The sequence below is a fragment of the Aulonocara stuartgranti genome (assembly GCF_965226115.1).
Source record: "Aulonocara stuartgranti genome assembly, chromosome: 22".
In the NCBI taxonomy this organism is placed as follows: domain Eukaryota; kingdom Metazoa; phylum Chordata; class Actinopteri; order Cichliformes; family Cichlidae; genus Aulonocara; species Aulonocara stuartgranti.
The window spans coordinates 14,889,654-14,902,962 of NC_138957.1; the positions used below are offsets into that span (position 1 = coordinate 14,889,654).

The 13,309-nt window shown below is 38.4% G+C and overlaps 1 long non-coding RNA gene across 1 annotated transcript in view; it reads right to left on the reverse strand.

Annotated features, from left to right (window-relative positions):
* LOC309699313 overlaps nucleotides 1–13,309 on the reverse strand; it is a 68,167-nt gene that overhangs the window by 18,312 nt on the left and 36,546 nt on the right. The window lies entirely within an intron of this gene.

Here is a 13,309-nt window from a genome sequence, read left to right on the forward strand (position 1 = left end):
AGAACAGTCACCATAATTATCCCAAACCTTGTCATTCCTGCCCTCCTACTGCTCCCTTAACCACCCCTTTGACTAAAATGCTTGCATTAAATTACCTAACATGTGCCTTCAAGGTATATATATTGCCTTTATTTATCATTCAGGGACCAGGGCTTACTGTTATTGATTTTACCCATGTTAATTGAGGTGAGGGGTCTTTTCTACCAATTCAGCTATTGATCTGAAATGCAATCCATCAGAAGCTTAATTAAGCAGCTAATAGAGGGAAATGCTATTGATCCCATGGTGTCAAGGTATTTTTGTGTATGTGGGAGCCAAAATACATGTATCTAGAATTAGTTATATATTGGTTCATGATATAAATGCAGTATTTCATTTATTAAGTTCATGGATGGTAACTTGTTGAAGGGTCACAACATTTTAAAAGTCATGTTTATGTTTTATATTGTGAAAGGTTAATTCTGGGTAGGTTTGTTTGAACAAATACTAACACTTAAGAGACATGCGTCTTTTTGTTGAACCATGAGCTTCATGTAGGATCCCCACCAGCTGCTAATAGCTGAAGAAATAAACAAAAAGATAACACTTTACACTTGTGAATTCCACCTAGTGGGTGCATATTAAGCTGAGTTATAGCACATTAGACAAAAAATATATAAGAAATATAAAATATATAAAATATAAGTACTATGGATAATACCTACTGCAAGCATTACTGAGACTAACCAGCTGATCTGCACTACAGCAGCGGTGATCAGTGAGATGCTTGTCAACAAGGTGAACAGCCACAAGGAGCAGTACCCTCCATGGAGAAGGGCAAGATCAAGGTAACATGGAGGGAGGTTAACCAACAATCAGAACTGCAGAAAGGTGCAATGAAGAAGGTGCCCAAGAAGTACAGCAAGCTGTCCATGCCACATGCACAAGTCACCATCAAGTGCGGGATCACCAAGGAGATGCGCTGTCCCCACTGCTGTTCTGCATAGGCCTGAACCCCCTCAGTGAGATCATTAAAAAGACTGGCTATGGATACCAACTACGGAATGGATCAATTGTCAGCCACCTCCTCTATATGGATGACGCCGAGCTGTGAACAAGAGTGAACAGGACATCGATATGCAGCAATGACATCAGAATGGAGAAGTGTAGCTGGATGATAACGAAGAGAGGGAAAGTAGTCAGAACTGAGGGCATCAACCTAAGTCAACATTCCAGACATCAAGGACAGCTACGAGTACCTGGGGATCCCAGAGGCAAATGAGAACCTGACGAGCTCTGTCCTAGGAACAGAAAAGATACTGTGCAGGATCCTTGAGGTCCCAGGCCTCTGGTAGAGGACTTTTTAAGGAGGGGAATTTTTAAAATTCATTTTAATTTTTGTTTTTATGATAGTAAAAACAAATACTGTTAGCTTAAGTCAAAGCAGTCCTTGATTGTCACATATGCTGTGAAAGTCTCTGTGGGGAAAAGTACTGACATTGTCACATTTGTCACATATATATATATTAAAGATGATTAACACAGGACATCTTAGACTATTCTCTACTGCTTTGTTACTAAAAGGTTTGGTCCCTTCAAGTTGCTCTTCTTAAGAGTCAGCTTTTTGGATTTTGTAATAACATTAATTATTAAATCTCAAATATAAAAAGGCTGTGTTATGTCACTGACAGCTTGAACAGTACACCAACTAAGCTCTCAAATAAAACTCTTGGTGACATTTTAATTTTTGTAGGATTATACATAAAGCACACCGCGTGCGTGCGTGCACACACACACACACACACACACACACACACACACACACACACACACACACAGGACTGAATCTGAAGTAGATTATATTTTCCAACCTCTTTCTCTGTTCACCTCTGTTGCTCACTGACATTTATGCTATATGTGTATGGCGTGTATGTTTGCAAAGAGAGTCTCTGATAAAAGCTATTGTTGTTAAGAGATAGTCATTTTTGTGATTCTGTCATCTGTCCACTTTCTTTCCAACTTCAGAGCGTGAAATGAAAGAGAAACCTCTTCTTTTGCAAATTTTAGCCATCATGTCTACAAGGTCAGTGCTCTGCTCTCAGAGTGCGTTGTGTTCTCATTCTTATTATCTTCCCCCTGCTGAGCATTCATCCTTAATCTCTATCCATTTAAACAAAGCATAGAAAAGACTTTTAACAATCTCACTGAAAACTACATGAGCTCCACGAGCCTTACTAGACCCTGTTACATGTTATTCTAGCACATTCGCTTTCCATGTCCACTCTCTACCTACAATCTTTCCTTTAACATTGAAGATTCATTTCAAGCTGAACAGCATCACATTGTGGTTGAAGCCAGCTTCCACTCTACTATTCTATGCTTTTACAGTTTATTGTGAAAAATGAACTGCACTTAACCTCAACATTTACTAAACTGGTCACTATCATTATCTACACATTTGGAAAGTCAAGTACTAAATATGGTTATTTCTGTAGAAAGAAACAGCCAGATGTGTATGGCATTGGCAACAATTCTGTCTAAAACTGCAACATCGGGCATGCTTTTTCACACTGTTGGCTTTGTGAACCATCAGCTTGTTCAGCTAACTGAACTGGTCCAACTGTAAAATTAGTAATGAGTCCTGACAGGAAAGAAGACTGGGAGTTGGCTTGTCTTACTTCCATCCTATTATTTTTTGAAATTCTAGGAACTACAAATAAGTCTATGAACTCTTTAAGATATGATGGAGCTTGGCCATTAAGGGCTTTGTATGTAAGGAGAAGCACTTTAAATTCAATGGATTTCAAAGGGAACCATTGAAGATAAAGTAAACAGAAATACTATGATGTTTCTCTTACTGCAGCATTTTGGATCAGCTGGAGGCTTTCATTGACCAATTAGAACATCTTGATAGTAATGACTCTAGTCCATCCTAGAAGTAACAAATACATGGATCAGCTTTTCAGTATTACTCTGTGATGGGGATTTTGTAATTTTGACAATACTGCAAGAAGGTAGTCCCACAGACCTTTGTCGTTTTATATAAGGGAATGAATATATTCTGATTAATAATGATTTAATCTTCTGCAATAGAAATTGTGCGCCTGAGATTTTTAGCAACAAAAAACAATCTGGAATCTGAAAAATGACTGAAACTAGCCTAGTGCCTAGTTTCTTTGGTCCCAGAACATATGTTCCAGTTTTCGAGCACAGAGATTGGCAAAGTTAATTAGAATTAGTTTCAGTGACCTCAGGGTGCCATAATTGGGTGTTACCAACATGAACAATCAATCTTAGTGTCTATTCTTTTATCCTTAGCCAGGAAATTCAACAGGACTTAGTGTTGGCCACCCGGACCCCAAGCATGCATACAGCTATGATTTCTGGAACATACCTTTTGGAGTTACTGCTGGTTTAGTAGATGGTGGCAATGAGAGTTTAGGGCTTTGTTTGTTTGTTTTTTCAAACTGTCACAAAGCTGGTGTGGCTCCAGAGCCACTTTGATCTGCCATGGCATAGCTACCCAGGGATACACTAGGTCACCATAAACTGTACTGAGGTGAAATCGGTCACTATTAATGAGAAGAAGAGAGAATTATTTGCTTTGTGTAGCAAAGTATGGTAGGACTAACGCAGAGCATTGCAGATATATTCTAATTGCCACTTGGTGGATGTTTCAAGAATAAAGTTGGAATTGCATAATCTTGTTCATGTTTGTGCTGTTTTTAGTTATTTTTCTTTTGATCTGTGGCAAGGAAAAAATATATAAGACACAACGAACTTCTTTGTAGATTTAGAGGGTGAGCAGAAGAAAAAAAATTCTTAGAAGTCATTGTTTGAGTTTTTCTTCATAGTGGATTCTGCTGCACTTGTTACTTTATGATTCATCAACAACATTAGGGTGTTATAGACAGAACAACCATTGGCTGTGTCCCTGAGCTACAGAAATCCAAGAAAGACAGGCAGAACAACAAAAAACACCACCACACGGGATATAACACACACTGCATGCTGTTGCATAAGCACAGCATACTCCTTTAGAGTAAATACTCCATCCTGTGCACAGAATTATGTTCTCTGTTGCTGGTGATTACTTTTAAGATGCCAGTGCTCACTGACAGAGATAAAGTAATTTTTGGTCACTTTTTATGTGCACATTCAAGTGCACGTGCATTGAAAGCATGTATCCAATGCATTAAAGAGACAAAAACCACTGAGATAGCAAGTCTACTGCATAAAAACAAAAATCACAGTTATCAAGAGCAAAGCATGTTTGTTGATGTGTCACTTGGTCTGCATGGTATCATATCATGGTACCTTCATGTAGCACTTATTAACTACTCTCCAACTATAAATATTCTAATCCCAGAGTCAAATTGCAGGAATTTGGCCATTACCACTTCATTGCCATGTTTTTATTTTTCTTTCAGTATCATCTGTGTTTTTTTAACCAAATGAACAACTCACAAAATTGCAAACTGTCTTTTTTCTGTGCACTTCTGATTCTGACTGATCGGTTCACATCAGGATATCTCCCTAGTTTTAACAGTCGCTCAGGGCTATACAATAAAAATGATCGAAATATACAGTGGCAATATACCGCATCCTATATTCACAACTAATTTCTCCTTCTGAGTGTCCTCTCCTCATTCGGCTCCTTTGCTTCTCCTCTTTCTAACCGCCGCCTCTATCGTCCATCTACCCCTTCAAAAACACTGTGAACATATGGATGAGCTCGTTTGATTGCTGTGACAAACAAGCCCTTTCAGCTCTCAAGCTGGATATCGTTTCACAGCACGAAACCCCAAATGCGATTGCTATGCGAACAAAATTACCATCGATTTGATTTGCAGAGATTAATTAAGTAGCATTACAGAAACCCTCACTTGCCTGACAGCATTACCACTACCAGCTCAACCACTTAATTGTTGTTTCTGGAGGGTGGTGGAGGTTGGAGCGGGGAGCTTGAGTGACGCTGTTTCTCTCCTCTGCTTCTGTACGCTTTTGACAAGCTGACAAGCTCTTCTATCTGCCTGCCCCAGTGATTTAAATCCATCTTTTGAATACACTCATTAATATCACTGACGCACGCTTGTGTACACTTACAGATAAATACACACACACACACACACACACACACACACACACACTTTAAAAACTCTTTCCACTTCCTTACAATTCATGTCTATCATTGCCAAGCACTTGTCAACATAATCTTTGAATTTATTCAGCAATATGTATGAGCTCAACACGCATCACTGTACTCTTCCATGTAAACAGCTTCTGGAATTGCTAATCCTTGACTGTTTACCTCAATAGTTTATGGACTCAATCTACAAACTAGCATAACTCACATGAATAATCACTGTCAATTGTGGCTATCATATGACAGATGAAGAGCAAGCTTAAAAACTAAGTTGATGTTTGATATTGTTTAAATTGTTTAAGAACTAAAGGGTGAGATCCACGGTAGGCATTTACAGCAGAAACAGCCAGCTACATGATGTTTCTATAGTGTCATAACATTTTCTTAGACTATCAAGGTGCTGATGGATAAAATGAGCCCATTTTTGTTTGCTTTTTTTCTCGTTTGATCTTTCTCCCACTATATTCTCAACCTCTATCTTCAGCCTGATCCAGGTAATATCGCTCTTAGCCAGCCCCCTTTTTTTTCCTCAGATAATGTCAAGGCCTTTCCTTCTGCCCATCTGATAAGCAATGGGGAGTAGGTGGGTAAAGGAAAGCTTTCTCTCTGCACTTCCACCTGCACCCGCAGATCTAATCTCATCTTGTTATTGACCACCGAGATAGTCCAACCAGGGTGTAAACAAATATCAGGTGGTAACTTGTTATGCTACAAGTGTATCAGCCATCTAAATGCATTTGCTGCTTATTCCTCAGAACTATAAAGACTGTATGTTTACTAATTATGTGACATGCATTTAATTACGCGGGTGTTTGATGATGTGATGTCAAAGTAAGTAATGGTCATTTTTATTATTAAATATTGAATAGTTTGCTGAGAAATAATGTAAATTACATTTTAATCCCATTACTGTAAAATAAAACAAAAATAAAATAGTGGTAAAAAACTACAGAGGTTATATGTTTAGTTTTTCTCAATTTTTCTTTTTTCTTTTCTGTATTTTCAAAAACTGCAACGTAATCATAAATAACCAGAAAAATCTAAATTGTTCATTTATCATTTTCTAGCCAATCGCATATTCTTTAGTAAATTCATGAGAGGCAGGTGAGATTCAGATACAAATAAAAGCAGTAAATTCATATATGCATATACACCTATGCAGACACACGCACAAATAGACACACACACTCACATTTCCAACCTTTTCCCTTCCCTCCCCTCTACTTTATAGCATAATCTAATGAGGTGTCGTGAATATGCGACCTGCATATATACAGGCATATTTGTACTTGCAGAGGAGGAATTTGGATAGATGGCAGATATAATTTCACATGATAGTAATTTTAACCAGGTCCAAACCTCTGAGCGAGAGACTATCTACTTTCCTATCAGCTATTTGTCATGCTATTGTTGGAGGACTCTGGCAAAACACAAAAGGTCACAATGCGAGCAGACATAACTCAGCAAGACAAGAAAAATACATCATGAAAAAGGCATGGAATAGGAAAGGGATGAAAGCAGGAAGAGGAGGAGGGGATAACACACCGGCCAAGTAAGTGTAACATTTGTTGGATTTTCCTAAAAATCTGTAGTTGCAGACAAATGAAGACACAAAGGGAAAAAAGAGGGGGTAAGGTGAACTTGGGGATTGCTCGGAGGTAGCAACACAACATCAGCACTTGTTCTGGTGAATCTTTGATATTGTTAGACGTCATCTAGCTTTTCGGGGGTTATCTGCTGCATCTCCACTCGCTCTGGCTTGGTTTCATTCTATTTGAGTCTTTTGGCTGAACTAAATTCAGCCGTGCCCCGAACTGTGGATGATGCGGAGTGATTAATCTAAATCATTATGGGCCCGAACTTCCACTTACATAGTTCTGGATTTGTTAGATAGTTTGCTCGATGGTTAGTTAAACCATCCCTCAAACCGTTATGTGAAAATGGACTCTGAAAATAAATTAAACAAATACATTTAAATAGTAAAGATTATGAAACCTGTATTTTTTTAAAGAATTGTGTAAAAAACATCTAAACTTACATTCTCCTTATTATACTAGATTATAACACAACAGCCTACAGGATTATAAAAGCCACTGTGTATTATAAAAAGAATGCTACTTCTTTAATTTCCACGTCCTCCACTGATTATCAAACACAGCGTTTGCTTGCAGAGAGAAATATTCTCATATGTTTTCTAAAACAACTATACATACAATCAGCTTTGTGTGCAACCTAACTTCACCCTGCCATTTTCACAAATTTATGCAAGAGACAAATCAATTTAGGGACCAACATACATACACTTAAACATTACAACATTACTATGTGTACGCCTCTTTTATAACTCACACTGTGAAACTAAACCTGATTCCACTGTTAACCATGAATGAATCTATATACGTCCTAATTTCACATATAGTCACGCAACTAAATGCTATTAAAACCAACAAGAATAACTGTGGCTATCAGCACTTTAACTTATCTAAGGTTAGTCCATGCTTTTCTCTGATCATTAAATTACATTTGCTGCTTCATTCATTCACTGTCTGTTATTTAATGAGTGCCAACATGCCAAAGTCATGTACTGTTTAACAGAAAAATAGCTTCCAGTCTTTGTCATTTATTCCTGTTAGCCAATTTGAGTCCAGAATCAAATCCATCACACAGTGCGTGCTATTAGCTTAGTGCTCATCCCTGGCTATGCAGGTAATGCTTGGCATAGCCAACATTGGGGTGTTTCAGGCCTCAAGTCACTGTGGATCGCTAGCAAACACCAGGAGCCAGGCACGTGCAGGGGGGGGGGGGGGGGGGCTAGAGGGGCTTGAGCACCCGCCCCTTTCCTGATGAGTGCCCAAAGTGCCCTTTTGTTGAGGCAACTTTTAAATTTTTTTTATTTTATTTATTTATTTTTTTATGTGTGTGCGTGCGTGCGGAGTCCTGTCTGTGCTCCTCAACAATAATATTTAACTATTAATCACAGTTTTGCTAAATAAAAGGATCTGGCTTGCATCAGTCACATGATCACATTTAACCAATGATTGCCCTTGACGGCAGAACGCGCTGGTTACGAGCCGGGAACAAGCTCACGAAGAGCACGCGCATTTTTAGCGGTCCGGAGCTGCAGGAGAAACACAAGTTAACTCAGAGACACAGACTGATGCGACAAAACCAGTAAGTAGGTGTACAGCGCACACTGTAGTGTATAGCACACAGGAGTATTAGCTTATTACGTACATGTTGGTAAGCTGTCTTGTTGCAACTGACGAACTGAAACAAACGAGCGTGCTGTGCAACAGCGCGACAAACATTACCTGTCCTTTTATTAACTGCACAAGTAGTGCTGGTTGGCTGGTCATAGCTGCTGGCTACCTGTGTAAGGCTGTCATGGGTCTGTAGCTCTGTCACCGTTTTAGGGAACATATTTAGTTTTAAAGTATTTAGAAACATATTTAGTTTTAAAGTAAGTTTCCGGGCTTTTCCTGCCTTTCTGGAGGGATTATATTTCACTAAAAACGATCTAATATGCATGTCCACATAATTATGCATTATTATAATTATAATATATTAAAAAACACACGCTGTATTTTAAAGAACATACATTAAGAAGCAGATTATATCAGATTTATATTTTAAATAAGACAAAATTTGGATTTTACAGCAGTAAAATTATTGTATCTCTACAGTTTAAAAATGTAATAAGCTTTGCCCCTGCACAGAGTGGATAGTGAAACAAATGGAATCATCATAAATACATTATTTCATATTTATTACTTCCCCCTCCTCTTTGCTTTATTATTGTAGCTCTAGTAATAAATATGTAAGGATTCTGGATCAGCACCATGATGCCCATAGTATATACAGTATTCTGAAGAAGGTCTAAAATGTCCCTGTGTGTGCGTGCATGTGTGTGTTTTATTTAGATGGATTTTTAAAAAAAGAAATTACTCATGATATAACATTGTCCAGACATGCCTGGTAAGGACATGAGGAGGAAACAGTAGGAGCTGTGTGAGGCTACTAAAGGCAGGGCTATAACATTTTTCTCTCATCATTTTATTATAGATTAAGTGCAAGAGTTGTCCATCTCTCCTATGGACTTTTTAATGTCTACAGTCTCAGATCCCATATTAGATTCTTGATGAATGTTGTTATTCAGCCTGGTTCAATGTGCCCCTTTTTAACTTTGAGCACCCGCCCCTTTAAACGTCTCTGCACGGCCCTGCCAGGAGCAGTATCTAAACCTTTTTGACTTTTCTCAGTCAACTGCCAGTGCTAGAGGTAACTTCCACAGTGTTTCAGTAAAAATACTGCATGCTTGGGATTAGGATTTACTCTTTTGGAGAACATTCTGGCTAAATTGTGAGACAGATACCCCACAGATCCTATTTTGTTTTGTTTCTTGTTCGGAAAGAGGATTCTTTCTTGAGTATTTCTTGTTTTGCTTTAATTAAAGGAAGATGGCTTACTTGGTGCTATTAGGACACAAAAATCAATCAGTGGTTTTGTGGGGTTTTCTATGTTTGTTTGTTTGTTTGTTTTTTCATTTAAATTCCTGGAAATATTTTTTAAACTTCAAATTTCCTTCAAATTTAATCAAAATTATATTTCTAATGCTAATGCAGTATAAAGACTGAGTGAAATAAGGATGTGGAAGATGGGCGACTTGAAGAATATATGGTAATCAATCAAAAGACTTTGAAATAGAGGATGTTTTTTTATAACTTGGAAGACCTAAACCTTTACATGAATCACCAAAAGAAAGAGGTGGCACCATGTATTTCTGGGAAGAAAAATATCCCTTAAGAAAAGCCTGAGTTCCAACAACACAATAATAGCCCAAATATTTCATGAATAATTATCAGCACAAATCTGCCATTTATTTATGATTCCTCAATTTCCAAAACTTGTTTACTGTGGAAAAAAAATAGCCTAACTACAGCAGCTCGTGACGCTATAAAATGTGTTTCATTGTTACCGAGCTGCCTGTTCGTATATCTTACTTTAACGAGGTCACGGTAGCTGTGGTAAACATTCATGCACACAGTAATGATATGATATAAATTATAGCACTGCTGCAAATGCAGTCTTTAAATTTAATCAGAGAAACTGTACAGATTGTATTTTGCTAGTCACACTGTCTCTAAGTTGTGATTCGTGAAATTATTGCTTTTGGGCACACAACACTCTTTCTTTGGGGACACAGGGATTCTGTTTCTAAAAATTTGAGGCTGCAGACATTTAATAAACTTAAATGTCTGCTACACTGTGAATGCTCCTACATAAAGAGTCTTAAAGATTTCTCTTATTTTGGATGAGGGTTGTTTGTATTTTGGAAGCCACAGTTAACAACAGCTAGATATTTAGCTAATCCTTTGTAAAACAGCACCAAAGCTTACACTGTAAACACAGAAACATTATATCCAGTGCAGGAATGATAAGGCTGACAGGCATAAGAGGGATGAGATGTTTTATGTTCAGGTTGTGTGCTATACGACAACATAACCGGTTTTGTTATGGCACTGTAATTTGGTTCCATCCAGATGGATCATTCAGTGTCATTCACATGGGATAAACATGGCTGCCATTTGTCTTTCATTTGTCTTCATAAACTCGCTCATCATTCATCTTCCCAGATATAGCTGTGGCAGTAACAGTGAACCAAATGGACCCGCTTTTATTAGAGGTGCCTCTGATAGGGTCACCTAGTCCTACTTCTGTATGCTTTCATTCATCTATTCATTTACCAGTAAATGGTGGGTACAGCTGATTATAACTTGAGTGGTCAATGAACTTGAAAAAAGTGTTGTCAGCTCCATAAAACACGCAATTTATCACAATATAAAAGATGCTGCGTATATTTGAGACTCTATGTAAAGGTGTCATTTTTAAAACAATCTGCTTTTTGAATCAAGATGAGAAAGGGTTGGACAGATTTGATAACATCACTCTTCTCAATTCCACGAAAAGCTGTCTGCTGAATTTCCATCCACACCAGGGTCCAGGCTAGACTGTGAGAAAATTAATGTGAAGTTCAGTAGGGCGGGAAAACAAGAAATGAGGGAGATGAAGAAGTGCTTCATCTCCAGATCTATATTGTATCCCTCAGGGTTGTAAAAAAAAAAAAAAAAAAGTATCTGCTGTCAGAGCTGTGTATAGGTGGGCTGTTCAGTGGGAGATAACTTATAGCCTGCGCACAGGTTCAGAAAAATGTAATATGAGCCTCAGGAGTATGGAATCTGTGCTACGACTGTATGACTGTTCTGTATATATTAATGTACCCAGCTTTCCCTAGGATAGAGAGCCCAGTTGTATCTCATTCCTCTTCGCCGTAAACAACATGACATCAGGTATGGATCACTTCACCCATCCTCACACTGTTGCATGCATCCCAATCGAACATGCTCTGGCCCACACATGTGCTCTGCCTGCCACATGACCCTCTCTTCACCTCCATCTAACCCTGTCATTGTGTTTTCCATGCTTCTCAGAAACCTAGTCACCCCTTGGAGAGGCCACACTAACACTCGGCTACAGCCTAATGCATGGGCAATCTGACACGACCCCACGTGTTTAAAAGTGACCCCTCTCCAAAGCTCACAAGCTGCTAATAACACACATCACCACCCACAGTGATACAGATGCTTTTCCCTGGGATGCTGTGGTGCAGAATAGCACTGCGAGGTGAAAAAACAAAACACAAAACAGGCAGGGGTCATGTGACTGCCAGAGGCAATCACAGGTGTTAAAAGACTACTCTTTTGATTTGTTTTAGCTAGTTTTTCTAGCTTGGCCAATTGCATCATATTATACAAAAGCCACCCGTAATTTCTATTTTGTGTCCAAGAAGCTGGACCTTTTATCAGATTCTTTGAACATTAGCTGCTTTTTTGCTCAGTTTCACTCCAGTCCTTGCACCTGACCATGTTCAATGGAATTTTTTTCTGTTTGATAAGCCACTTAACAGTGACCTATGAATTATACAAGGCACAGAACTCAATTGAAACTTGGATGAAAACTATCAGAAAAATACCAAAGATAACACAGGCATAAAATAGCACCAATAAGGTGCTAACAACAAGGTGATTCCAAAAGAGCTATAATGCAAAACCATGGCATATGTTGGCATGTTGGGCAGCATTAATAATTAAGAAATGAAAAAAAAAGAAAAATTAAGACAGTGGACAGATGGAGGACCAAAAAAAAGAAGTGGTAGGCCTAAAACAACATCTAGAGCAGATAAACATTATTTGAAAATCATGCCCTTAAGAAACAAAGACCCAAACCGAAGACCTGAGCAAGCATTTGTCCCTTTAGTAGATCTGTCTATTGTTTTCTGAAGATAAATCACAGCAAAAAAAAATTTCTGGCACAACTTCACCTGCTTCCAAGGTGCATGGAGAGGATGAAAGAGTTCACAAAGCAGGAACTCCAGCAACACTTGAGGGAAGATGAACAACTTTAATAATTGACCAACGCGTTTCGGCTTGTGGCCTTCGGCTGATGACCCTGATGAAGGCCACAAGCCGAAACGCGTTGGTCAATTATTAAAGTTGATCATCTTCCCTCAAGTGTTGCTGGAGTTCCTGCTTTGTGTATTGTTTTCTGAAGTCCATTTGAAATAGTCTCAGTGGGTGGCTCTGATGAAGCATATGGATATACATATTCATAAGGAAGGGAAACGGAGAAAGGGTGGAGGTATGCCAAGAATTGGACTGGAAAAGTAGCAACAGGTCTTATGAGCGTCTCATGGAGATCTTGTCAAAATTGATGGAATTATGAATGCAGAAAGGTACTGTCAAATTTGTATCCACCATGTTGACAATGGGTTCATTTCCAGTGCAACAATGATCCTACCATTGCAGTAAAAACATACCAGGATAGAAAAACAGACAAAGGAACACTATCAGTCATGGATTGGCCTCCCCAGACCTCAGACCTCAACACTATTGAAGCACTGAAGAGCTGTGCATGTCTTTCAAAATGTCTGGAGAACTATTCCTGAAGACTACTTAAAGAAATTAAAAGAAAGCTTGCCTTAGGCAGTTTGGACTGTGTTGAAGAATAATGATGGTCATAGAAAATATTGACTTTCAAGTTAGAATTGTAAACTCAGCTTTTGCCTTATATACTATATTCCAGTGTTCATTTGCACACTTTTAAATAAATCAGTTCACCAATTTTCAT